Below are 12,789 nucleotides of genomic sequence, written 5' to 3'. Positions count from 1 at the left end.
ACACAGCACCTTCACCCCCTGCTGTTCCCACCCGCCTCAACACCGTTGGAAGGGAGGAGAACCAATTAAGGCGGGGGGTGGGGTGGAACGAGCAGCTGTCTACCCTTAGCAGGAGGGCTCCTGATTACATACCTCTCCTGCTGCTGCTGCTGCTGGCTGTCCAGCAGCAGACTGAAGGTGGCTGCTGCTGTGCACAGGTGTTATGCACACGCCCGGGCTAAGCGGCGTGTGCGTGTGATTGGTAGTGATTCCACTGGACCGTGCCGGAGAGTGAATGCCTGGAGGGGCGTGACTAGGTATTCACCCGATCCGACCAGGGTCGCACGACGGCATACGACGCCAGTGCACCAAGGAGGAACCGAGCAGAGGGACCAGGTGCTACTCCAGGACAGACCCCGGACACGGCTGTTGACCCACACAGGGGAATACAGGAACAGGCTGGTAGGCTGGCACACAGACTGGTGGGTATAGGCAGGCACGACTGGTATGCAGGCAGGCGGGTATGCAGGCAGGGGGGTAAAGGCAAGCACAGCTAGAGTGCAGACAGGGAGGCACAAGCAGGTAGGAACACAGGCGGGATAGGACCCAGTACACACTGGGACTCAGGAACAATACAGGCAAAGGGGTACAGGCAAGCACGGCTAGAGTGCAGACAAGGCTGAGCAGGGAGGACAGGGCTCTGTTCACACGGAACAGACAGGAAGGGAAAAACAGAGCCAGATACTCACACAGTACTTGCAGAGACAACAAGCAGGAGTTAGGTACGAGTTCAGACTCTGCAGAAAAAGGAAGGGAACGGACATAGAGGCAAAACAGGTAAAGGACAGGAGAGAGTTCAGACTGGAACTGAGTGTACGGAGGAGACCGACACTGCAGAGGGATACAGGAGCGGGTCTGGGAATACGGCCCCCAGAGAGGCGGAACGAACAGGCAAGGAGCGTGTTCAGACAGGACAGACCAGACACAGGAGCGGGTCTAGGAAATCGGCCACTAGAAGGCGGAGCGAACAGGCAAGGAGCGTGTTCAGACAGGACAGACCAGACACAGGAGCGGGTCTAGGAAATCGGCCACTAGAAGGCGAGAGGAACAGGCTAGGAGCGTGTTCAGACAGGTCAGACAAGATACAGGAACGGGTCTAGGTAATCGGCCCCTAGAAGGCAGGAGGAACAGGCTAGGAGCGTGTTCAGACAGGACAGACAAGAGAACACAGAAAGGACTCAGTTCAGACACGGGAACTAATACCGAAAAGCAGGAGACATACAGGACTCAGTTCAGACACGGGAGCTGATACCGCAAAGCAGGAGACATACAGGACTCAGTTCAGACACGGGAGCTGATACCGCAAAGCAGAAGACATACAGGACTCAGTTCAGACAGGCCTGGAAATACAGCCTCCAGGAAAGGCAGACAAGGAAACAAAGAACGGGACCTGGCACCTTCAGAGTGCAAGCACACACTGAAGGAAACACTATGCTCAGGCAGGGATAGAAGGGAGCTGCTGAGCTATATACCAAGTGACAGACAGCAATAGGCTGAGGACGCACAAGGGGTGTGACCCACAGCAGGTACAAAAGGCAGGAAGTGATCGGGCGCCGCCCTTAAGCAGCAGAAACAGACACAAACAGACAGCATGGAGGGAAGCCAGAGAGACATTCTGGACAGGAGATCAAGTGCGCCCTCTTGCACAGTGGGAGATGGACCACCATGCAAGGACGCCGCCAGGTATGTTACAGTACCTCCCCCCTTACGCCCCCTCTTCTTCAGGCCTGCCAGAATCTTCCGCAGGGAATTCGAGGACCAGTCGTTCACTGGGTTGGAGGGGGACAGAGACTTGAGGGTAATCTCTGCTTCGAGGTACATCTTGTCAAGCTCACAGGAAAAAATAGACGGGTTATCAGGTACATAATGAGGAAAAGTCACTGTCTCTTTGTTATCTGGTGGTATCCCGGAGGATTCAGGAAACAACTGGAGGTCCTCCGCCGGGTCAGAAGAGTGCAGAGGCTCAGAGAAAACAACTGCTTCAGAGTACACTAGGTCAGACTCACTGGAGGAAGCAGGCGAGGTATCGGGTACCGAGTATAGGAAAGTCTCTGTCCATTCACCACCAGGTGGCACCCCGAAGGGTTCTGAACACAACTGGAGGTCCTCCGCCTGGTCGGAGGAGTGTAGAGACTCGGGAGTAACCTCTGCTTCGGAGTACACTAGGTCGGACTCACTGGACGAAGCGAGCGAGGTATCAGGTACAGGATATAGGAAAGTCTCTGTCCATTCACCACCAGGTGGCACCCCGAAGGATTCTGAACACAACTGGAGGTCCTCCGCCTGGTCGGAGGGGTGTAGAGACTCAGGAGTAACCTCTGCTTCGGAGTACACTAGGTTAGACTCACTGGACGAAGCGAGTGAGGTATCAGGTACAGAGTATAGGAAAGTCTCTGTCCATTCACCACCAGGTGGCACCCCGAAGGATTCTGAACACAACTGGAGGTCCTCCGCCTGGTCGGAGGGGTGTAGAGACTCAGGAGTAACCTCTGCTTCGGAGTACACTAGGTTGGACTCACTGGACGAAGCGAGCGAGGTATCAGGTACAGAGTATAGGAGAGTCTCTGTCCTTTCGCTACCAGGTAGCACCCCGAAGGGTTCAGGAGACAACTGGAGATCCTCCGCCTGGTCGGAGGGGTGTAGAGACTCAGAGGTAACTACCACTTTGGGGTACCCATTGTCAGGCTCACAGGACGAAGCGGACAAAGTATTGTGTACCGGGTGTAGAGAAGTCTCTCTCCATTTGTCATCGAGTGGTATCCCGGAGGGTTCAGGAGGCAACAGGGGATCCTCCGCCAGGTAGTAGAGGTGCACAGACTCTGAGGTAACCACAGCTTTGGAGCATCCTTGGACATGCACACCGGTTAAAGAGAGAGAAGCATCTGATGCCGGGTGCAGGAAGTTCTCCTGTGTGGAGTCTGGATGGGCAGAAGTCTCTTCAGCCAGGAGAACTGGTGCACTACCCACGCACATTACCCATTGGGGTTTCTCCGGGATACAGGGAGATGAAGCTTCAGTAGGGACTTCAAGGTTGGGGTCAGGAGGTCTCAGGGAGGACAGACCCTGGCGTGACGGCTTGCCTCTAAGTCTAGCACGTCTGGACTGCCTCTTGAGGTTGAGAGAAGTATTCCGGAAAGCGTAGTCACCCTGTGAGGATTCTGGGTGGGCAGTAGTCTCATTGGGCTGGAGGACTATTGCGCTACCCACACACATTACCCGTCGGGGCTGCTCCGGGATATTGGGAAGTGAAGCTTCAGCAGGGGCTTCAGAGTTAGGGTCCTCGAAGACCATACGAAAGGCCACCAGGAAGGCCTGCAGGTCAAGGATGACAGGATCCCATGCTTCCCATAGGGGGGTGACCCATTTCAAGGCATCACCCGCTAGGTAGTCAATCATAAAGGCCACTTTAGCCCAATCGGAAGGAAAATAGAGAGGGTAGGCCTTAAAGTGTAGCATGCATTGCTCCACAAATGCACGACACTGTCTTGGATCCCCATAGTAACGTGGCGGATCCGCAGGAACGAGAGCTGATAGATCCATCTGGACGGGTGCGTAATTCGCCTGGAACTCAGCTAAAGGGGGGAAAAAATTTATTTATTTATTTTAATGCATGTATTCGCTGGAAAAACTTCTCAAAGAGCGAAGGCCGTGGGGCTCAACGGGAACCATGGCCTGAGCATGCTGTTATGCACACGCCCGGGCTAAGCGGCGTGTGCGTGTGATTGGTAGTGATTCCACTGGACCGTGCCGGAGAGTGAATGCCTGGAGGGGCGTGACTAGGTATTCACCCGATCCGACCAGGGTCGCACGACGGCATACGACGCCAGTGCACCAAGGAGGAACCGAGCAGAGGGACCAGGTGCTACTCCAGGACAGACCCCGGACACGGCTGTTGACCCACACAGGGGAATACAGGAACAGGCTGGTAGGCTGGCACACAGACTGGTGGGTATAGGCAGGCACGACTGGTATGCAGGCAGGCGGGTATGCAGGCAGGGGGGTAAAGGCAAGCACAGCTAGAGTGCAGACAGGGAGGCACAAGCAGGTAGGAACACAGGCGGGATAGGACCCAGTACACACTGGGACTCAGGAACAATACAGGCAAAGGGGTACAGGCAAGCACGGCTAGAGTGCAGACAAGGCTGAGCAGGGAGGACAGGGCTCTGTTCACACGGAACAGACAGGAAGGGAAAAACAGAGCCAGATACTCACACAGTACTTGCAGAGACAACAAGCAGGAGTTAGGTACGAGTTCAGACTCTGCAGAAAAAGGAAGGGAATGGACATAGAGGCAAAACAGGTAAAGGACAGGAGAGAGTTCAGACTGGAACTGAGTGTACGGAGGAGACCGACACTGCAGAGGGATACAGGAGCGGGTCTGGGAATACGGCCCCCAGAGAGGCGGAACGAACAGGCAAGGAGCGTGTTCAGACAGGACAGACCAGACACAGGAGCGGGTCTAGGAAATCGGCCACTAGAAGGCGGAGCGAACAGGCAAGGAGCGTGTTCAGACAGGACAGACCAGACACAGGAGCGGGTCTAGGAAATCGGCCACTAGAAGGCGAGAGGAACAGGCTAGGAGCGTGTTCAGACAGGTCAGACAAGATACAGGAACGAGTCTAGGTAATCGGCCCCTAGAAGGCAGGAGGAACAGGCTAGGAGCGTGTTCAGACAGGACAGACAAGAGAACACAGAAAGGACTCAGTTCAGACACGGGAACTAATACCGAAAAGCAGGAGACATACAGGACTCAGTTCAGACACGGGAGCTGATACCGCAAAGCAGGAGACATACAGGACTCAGTTCAGACACGGGAGCTGATACCGCAAAGCAGAAGACATACAGGACTCAGTTCAGACAGGCCTGGAAATACAGCCTCCAGGAAAGGCAGACAAGGAAACAAAGAACGGGACCTGGCACCTTCAGAGTGCAAGCACACACTGAAGGAAACACTATGCTCAGGCAGGGATAGAAGGGAGCTGCTGAGCTATATACCAAGTGACAGACAGCAATAGGCTGAGGACGCACAAGGGGTGTGACCCACAGCAGGTACAAAAGGCAGGAAGTGATCGGGCGCCGCCCTTAAGCAGCAGAAACAGACACAAACAGACAGCATGGAGGGAAGCCAGAGAGACATTCTGGACAGGAGATCAAGTGCGCCCTCTTGCACAGTGGGAGATGGACCACCATGCAAGGACGCCGCCAGGTATGTTACAACAGGTATATAAAGGCTCAGAGCCTATTATGACACGCGCAGCCAGCGTTCCATTGCCACATTCCATCTACTGCAGGCAGGATACCTGGCTGGCTGAATGTCGCTGAGAAGCTCACAGAGACCGCCATAAGCAACAGTTTAACAGAATGCCACAGACTAATCAACCAAACTTTTTGGGTTGGGTTCTCTTTTATAGTCTGCAGGCATTAAATGAAAGAAGTCAGTGTTCCAGCAGAGGGAGACAACGTTTCAGAAAAGGCATTGTAGCAAACCAAAAAAGAAATTTTAAGCGCAGCAGAGTAACCAGCGCACATACCTGTTAGCTCAGGTGAGTTTAAAAGGCTGCTGTTGATAACAAGGGCATTTGCTAAATAGATGGTGTGTGTGCAACAATATACTGAAAGGTCAATTATATTGTGCAGCTTATCTCACCACCTGTAGTTATTTAGGTGAAAGCTCCAAAATGCTTGCCTAATATGTCTGTTTATCCAAAAGGAAGTAAAAAGGGAGAGCTAGAAAGATAGCATTGCATCACATTACATGGCAATGCAATGCACAGTTGCTGAAGTTGAACCAAAATGAGCTTGTAATCTGGCTTCTGCAACTTTGAACATGAAAAATCCAATGAGGAGAAGAAAAGCAAAGCCAAAGAGTCCATCCCAAAATCCGACAAACAAGCAAACTGAACAAAAAACATTGAATTCAATTCTTTCTGATTTTAGAAACTGCATTAAAGAAGGGGTGCACCGGTCCTGGAGATACTGCAATACCAGGTCAATGCGTGGAGTGGACAGAGCAAGCTCTTTTTCCATCTCCCTGTTCTAAAAATCCATTTAATATATGGTCCCCAGATAGGGGACGTATCAGATATTAAACTGATAAGAACAGATACTACACTTGATCTTAGCCAAAAGGCCGAGAAGCGATAACCAGAATTGGTTTCAAACTACGGAGCCACCCAAGGATCCTGAAAAGTCCATTTGTGGAGATGAGCTCCTGGACTCCCGTTAAGAAGACATGTTGTCAACCTCTAGATCCCTTACATGCCTGCACTTTTCGGCTTGCTGCTGCTGCAATCCACGCGTTTTAGATCTGCATAACTCCACCTCTTTAAACACAGCACCTTCACCCCCTGCTGTTCCCACCCGCCTCAACACCGTTGGAAGGGAGGAGAACCAATTAAGGCGGGGGGTGGGGTGGAACGAGCAGCTGTCTACCCTTAGCAGGAGGGCTCCTGATTACATACCTCTCCTGCTGCTGCTGCTGCTGGCTGTCCAGCAGCAGACTGAAGGTGGCTGCTGCTGTGCACAGGTATATAAAGGCTCAGAGCCTATTATGACACGCGCAGCCAGCGTTCCATTGCCACATTCCATCTACTGCAGGCAGGATACCTGGCTGGCTGAATGTCGCTGAGAAGCTCACAGAGACCGCCATAAGCAACAGTTTAACAGAATGCCACAGACTAATCAACCAAACTTTTTGGGTTGGGTTCTCTTTTATAGTCTGCAGGCATTAAATGAAAGAAGTCAGCGTTCCAGCAGAGGGAGACAACGTTTCAGAAAAGGCATTGTAGCAAACCAAAAAAGAAATTTTAAGCGCAGCAGAGTAACCAGCGCACATACCTGTTAGCTCAGGTGAGTTTAAAAGGCTGCTGTTGATAACAAGGGCATTTGCTAAATAGATGGTGTGTGTGCAACAATATACTGAAAGGTCAATTATATTGTGCAGCTTATCTCACCACCTGTAGTTATTTAGGTGAAAGCTCCAAAATGCTTGCCTAATATGTCTGTTTATCCAAAAGGAAGTAAAAAGGGAGAGCTAGAAAGATAGCATTGCATCACATTACATGGCAATGCAATGCACAGTTGCTGAAGTTGAACCAAAATGAGCTTGTAATCTGGCTTCTGCAACTTTGAACATGAAAAATCCAATGAGGAGAAGAAAAGCAAAGCCAAAGAGTCCATCCCAAAATCCGACAAACAAGCAAAATGAACAAAAAACATTGAATTCAATTCTTTCTGATTTTAGAAACTGCATTAAAGAAGGGGTGCACCGGTCCTGGAGATACTGCAATACCAGGTCAATACGTGGAGTGGACAGAGCAAGCTCTTTTTCCATCTCCCTGTTCTAAAAATCCATTTAATATATGGTCCCCAGATAGGGGACGTATCAGATATTAAACTGATAAGAACAGATACTACACTTGATCTTAGCCAAAAGGCCGAGAAGCGATAACCAGAATTGGTTTCAAACTACGGAGCCACCCAAGGATCCTGAAAAGTCCATTTGTGGAGATGAGCTCCTGGACTCCCGTTAAGAAGACATGTTGTCAACCTCTAGATCCCTTACATGCCTGCACTTTTCGGCTTGCTGCTGCTGCAATCCACGCGTTTTAGATCTGCATAACTCCACCTCTTTAAACACAGCACCTTCACCCCCTGCTGTTCCCACCCGCCTCAACACCGTTGGAAGGGAGGAGAACCAATTAAGGCGGGGGGTGGGGTGGAACGAGCAGCTGTCTACCCTTAGCAGGAGGGCTCCTGATTACATACCTCTCCTGCTGCTGCTGCTGCTGGCTGTCCAGCAGCAGACTGAAGGTGGCTGCTGCTGTGCACAGGTATATAAAGGCTCAGAGCCTATTATGACACGCGCAGCCAGCGTTCCATTGCCACATTCCATCTACTGCAGGCAGGATACCTGGCTGGCTGAATGTCGCTGAGAAGCTCACAGAGACCGCCATAAGCAACAGTTTAACAGAATGCCACAGACTAATCAACCAAACTTTTTGGGTTGGGTTCTCTTTTATAGTCTGCAGGCATTAAATGAAAGAAGTCAGTGTTCCAGCAGAGGGAGACAACGTTTCAGAAAAGGCATTGTAGCAAACCAAAAAATAAATTTTAAGCGCAGCAGAGTAACCAGCGCACATACCTGTTAGCTCAGGTGAGTTTAAAAGGCTGCTGTTGATAACAAGGGCATTTGCTAAATAGATGGTGTGTGTGCAACAATATACTGAAAGGTCAATTATATTGTGCAGCTTATCTCACCACCTGTAGTTATTTAGGTGAAAGCTCCAAAATGCTTGCCTAATATGTCTGTTTATCCAAAAGGAAGTAAAAAGGGAGAGCTAGAAAGATAGCATTGCATCACATTACATGGCAATGCAATGCACAGTTGCTGAAGTTGAACCAAAATGAGCTTGTAATCTGGCTTCTGCAACTTTGAACATGAAAAATCCAATGAGGAGAAGAAAAGCAAAGCCAAAGAGTCCATCCCAAAATCCGACAAACAAGCAAAATGAACAAAAAACATTGAATTCAATTCTTTCTGATTTTAGAAACTGCATTAAAGAAGGGGTGCACCGGTCCTGGAGATACTGCAATACCAGGTCAATGCGTGGAGTGGACAGAGCAAGCTCTTTTTCCATCTCCCTGTTCTAAAAATCCATTTAATATATGGTCCCCAGATAGGGGACGTATCAGATATTAAACTGATAAGAACAGATACTACACTTGATCTTAGCCAAAAGGCCGAGAAGCGATAACCAGAATTGGTTTCAAACTACGGAGCCACCAAGGATCCTGAAAAGTCCATTTGTGGAGATGAGCTCCTGGACTCCCGTTAAGAAGACATGTTGTCAACCTCTAGATCCCTTACATGCCTGCACTTTTCGGCTTGCTGCTGCTGCAATCCACGCGTTTTAGATCTGCATGACTCCACCTCTTTAAACACAGCACCTTCACCCCCTGCTGTTCCCACCCGCCTCAACACCGTTGGAAGGGAGGAGAACCAATTAAGGCGGGGGGTGGGGTGGAACGAGCAGCTGTCTACCCTTAGCAGGAGGGCTCCTGATTACATACCTCTCCTGCTGCTGCTGCTGCTGCTGGCTGTCCAGCAGCAGACTGAAGGTGGCTGCTGCTGTGCACAGGTATATAAAGGCTCAGAGCCTATTATGACACGCGCAGCCAGCGTTCCATTGCCACATTCCCTCTACTGCAGGCAGGATACCTGGCTGGCTGAATGTCGCTGAGAAGCTCACAGAGACCCCCTTAAGCAACAGTTTAACAGAATGCCACAGACTAATCAACCAAACTTTTTGGGTTGGGTTCTCTTTTATAGTCTGCAGGCATTAAATGAAAGAAGTCAGTGTTCCAGCAGAGGGAGACAACGTTTCAGAAAAGGCATTGTAGCAAACCAAAAAAGAAATTTTAAGCGCAGCAGAGTAACCAGCGCACATACCTGTTAGCTCAGGTGACTTTAAAAGGCTGCTGTTGATAACAAGGGCATTTGCTAAATAGATGGTGTGTGTGCAACAATATACTGAAAGGTCAATTATATTGTGCAGCTTATCTCACCACCTGTAGTTATTTAGGTGAAAGCTCCAAAATGCTTGCCTAATATGTCTGTTTATCCAAAAGGAAGTAAAAAGGGAGAGCTAGAAAGACAGCATTGCATCACATTACATGGCAATGCAATGCACAGTTGCTGAAGTTGAACCAAAATGAGCTTGTAATCTGGCTTCTGCAACTTTGAACATGAAAAATCCAATGAGGAGAAGAAAAGCAAAGCCAAAGAGTCCATCCCAAAATCCGACAAACAAGCAAAATGAACAAAAAACATTGAATTCAATTCTTTCTGATTTTAGAAACTGCATTAAAGAAGGGGTGCACCGGTCCTGGAGATACTGCAATACCAGGTCAATGCGTGGAGTGGACAGAGCAAGCTCTTTTTCCATCTCCCTGTTCTAAAAATCCATTTAATATATGGTCCCCAGATAGGGGACGTATCAGATATTAAACTGATAAGAACAGATACTACACTTGATCTTAGCCAAAAGGCCGAGAAGCGATAACCAGAATTGGTTTCAAACTACGGAGCCACCCAAGGATCCTGAAAAGTCCATTTGTGGAGATGAGCTCCTGGACTCCCGTTAAGAAGACATGTTGTCAAACTCTAGATCCCTTACATGCCTGCACTTTTCGGCTTGCTGCTGCTGCAATCCACGCGTTTTAGATCTGCATAACTCCACCTCTTTAAACACAGCACCTTCACCCCCTGCTGTTCCCACCCGCCTCAACACCGTTGGAAGGGAGGAGAACCAATTAAGGCGGGGGGTGGGGTGGAACGAGCAGCTGTCTACCCTTAGCAGGAGGGCTCCTGATTACATACCTCTCCTGCTGCTGCTGCTGCTGGCTGTCCAGCAGCAGACTGAAGGTGGCTGCTGCTGTGCACAGGTATATAAAGGCTCAGAGCCTATTATGACACGCGCAGCCAGCGTTCCATTGCCACATTCCATCTACTGCAGGCAGGATACCTGGCTGGCTGAATGTCGCTGAGAAGCTCACAGAGACCGCCATAAGCAACAGTTTAACAGAATGCCACAGACTAATCAACCAAACTTTTTGGGTTGGGTTCTCTTTTATAGTCTTCAGGCATTAAATGAAAGAAGTCAGTGTTCCAGCAGAGGGAGACAACGTTTCAGAAAAGGCATTGTAGCAAACCAAAAAAGAAATTTTAAGCGCAGCAGAGTAACCAGCGCACATACCTGTTAGCTCAGGTGAGTTTAAAAGGCTGCTGTTGATAACAAGGGCATTTGCTAAATAGATGGTGTGTGTGCAACAATATACTGAAAGGTCAATTATATTGTGCAGCTTATCTCACCACCTGTAGTTATTTAGGTGAAAGCTCCAAAATGCTTGCCTAATATGTCTGTTTATCCAAAAGGAAGTAAAAAGGGAGAGCTAGAAAGATAGCATTGCATCACATTACATGGCAATGCAATGCACAGTTGCTGAAGTTGAACCAAAATGAGCTTGTAATCTGGCTTCTGCAACTTTGAACATGAAAAATCCAATGAGGAGAAGAAAAGCAAAGCCAAAGAGTCCATCCCAAAATCCGACAAACAAGCAAAATGAACAAAAAACATTGAATTCAATTCTTTCTGATTTTAGAAACTGCATTAAAGAAGGGGTGCACCGGTCCTGGAGATACTGCAATACCAGGTCAATGCGTGGAGTGGACAGAGCAAGCTCTTTTTCCATCTCCCTGTTCTAAAAATCCATTTAATATATGGTCCCCAGATAGGGGACGTATCAGATATTAAACTGATAAGAACAGATACTACACTTGATCTTAGCCAAAAGGCCGAGAAGCGATAACCAGAATTGGTTTCAAACTACGGAGCCACCCAAGGATCCTGAAAAGTCCATTTGTGGAGATGAGCTCCTGGACTCCCGTTAAGAAGACATGTTGTCAACCTCTAGATCCCTTACATGCCTGCACTTTTCGGCTTGCTGCTGCTGCAATCCACGCGTTTTAGATCTGCATAACTCCACCTCTTTAAACACAGCACCTTCACCCCCTGCTGTTCCCACCCGCCTCAACACCGTTGGAAGGGAGGAGAACCAATTAAGGCGGGGGTGGGGTGGAACGAGCAGCTGTCTACCCTTAGCAGGAGGGCTCCTGATTACATACCTCTCCTGCTGCTGCTGCTGCTGGCTGTCCAGCAGCAGACTGAAGGTGGCTGCTGCTGTGCACAGGTATATAAAGGCTCAGAGCCTATTATGACACGCGCAGCCAGCGTTCCATTGCCACATTCCATCTACTGCAGGCAGGATACCTGGCTGGCTGAATGTCGCTGAGAAGCTCACAGAGACCGCCATAAGCAACAGTTTAACAGAATGCCACAGACTAATCAACCAAACTTTTTGGGTTGGGTTCTCTTTTATAGTCTGCAGGCATTAAATGAAAGAAGTCAGTGTTCCAGCAGAGGGAGACAACGTTTCAGAAAAGGCATTGTAGCAAACCAAAAAAGAAATTTTAAGCGCAGCAGAGTAACCAGCGCACATACCTGTTAGCTCAGGTGAGTTTAAAAGGCTGCTGTTGATAACAAGGGCATTTGCTAAATAGATGGTGTGTGTGCAACAATATACTGAAAGGTCAATTATATTGTGCAGCTTATCTCACCACCTGTAGTTATTTAGGTGAAAGCTCCAAAATGCTTGCCTAATATGTCTGTTTATCCAAAAGGAAGTAAAAAGGGAGAGCTAGAAAGATAGCATTGCATCACATTACATGGCAATGCAATGCACAGTTGCTGAAGTTGAACCAAAATGAGCTTGTAATCTGGCTTCTGCAACTTTGAACATGAAAAATCCAATGAGGAGAAGAAAAGCAAAGCCAAAGAGTCCATCCCAAAATCCGACAAACAAGCAAAATGAACAAAAAACATTGAATTCAATTCTTTCTGATTTTAGAAACTGCATTAAAGAAGGGGTGCACCGGTCCTGGAGATACTGCAATACCAGGTCAATGCGTGGAGTGGACAGAGCAAGCTCTTTTTCCATCTCCCTGTTCTAAAAATCCATTTAATATATGGTCCCCAGATAGGGGACGTATCAGATATTAAACTGATAAGAACAGATACTACACTTGATCTTAGCCAAAAGGCCGAGAAGCGATAACCAGAATTGGTTTCAAACTACGGAGCCACCCAAGGATCCTGAAAAGTCCATTTGTGGAGATGAGCTCCTGGACTC

General features: G+C 48.9%; 6 non-coding genes across 6 annotated transcripts; all 6 read right to left on the bottom strand.

Moving 5' to 3' along the window:
• Positions 1 to 5,990: 5,990 nt before the first annotated feature.
• LOC141229527 (U2 spliceosomal RNA) lies at positions 5,991 to 6,181 on the bottom strand. The gene has a single exon (XR_012296186.1). It is a non-coding gene; the product is annotated as a U2 spliceosomal RNA (small nuclear RNA).
• Positions 6,182 to 7,296: 1,115 nt separating this feature from the next.
• On the bottom strand, positions 7,297 to 7,487 carry LOC141229629 (U2 spliceosomal RNA). Its single transcript, XR_012296284.1, has one exon. It is a non-coding gene; the product is annotated as a U2 spliceosomal RNA (small nuclear RNA).
• A 1,115-nt stretch (positions 7,488 to 8,602) lies between these two features.
• LOC141229526 (U2 spliceosomal RNA) lies at positions 8,603 to 8,793 on the bottom strand. The gene has a single exon (XR_012296185.1). It is a non-coding gene; the product is annotated as a U2 spliceosomal RNA (small nuclear RNA).
• Positions 8,794 to 9,910: 1,117 nt separating this feature from the next.
• Positions 9,911 to 10,101, bottom strand: LOC141229525 (U2 spliceosomal RNA). The gene has a single exon (XR_012296184.1). It is a non-coding gene; the product is annotated as a U2 spliceosomal RNA (small nuclear RNA).
• A 1,115-nt stretch (positions 10,102 to 11,216) lies between these two features.
• On the bottom strand, positions 11,217 to 11,407 carry LOC141229523 (U2 spliceosomal RNA). The gene has a single exon (XR_012296182.1). It is a non-coding gene; the product is annotated as a U2 spliceosomal RNA (small nuclear RNA).
• Positions 11,408 to 12,521: 1,114 nt separating this feature from the next.
• Positions 12,522 to 12,712, bottom strand: LOC141229522 (U2 spliceosomal RNA). Its single transcript, XR_012296181.1, has one exon. It is a non-coding gene; the product is annotated as a U2 spliceosomal RNA (small nuclear RNA).
• Between the last annotated feature and the right edge of the window lie 77 nt (positions 12,713 to 12,789).

This window comes from Phyllobates terribilis, unplaced genomic scaffold (assembly GCF_046119375.1).
Source record: "Phyllobates terribilis strain yellow unplaced genomic scaffold, ASM4611937v1 Scaffold_487__1_contigs__length_1357975, whole genome shotgun sequence".
NCBI classification, from domain to species: Eukaryota; Metazoa; Chordata; class Amphibia; order Anura; family Dendrobatidae; genus Phyllobates; species Phyllobates terribilis.
The sequence above is the reverse complement of the archived record's forward strand: the minus strand, read 5'-3'. Positions and strand labels throughout refer to the sequence as shown.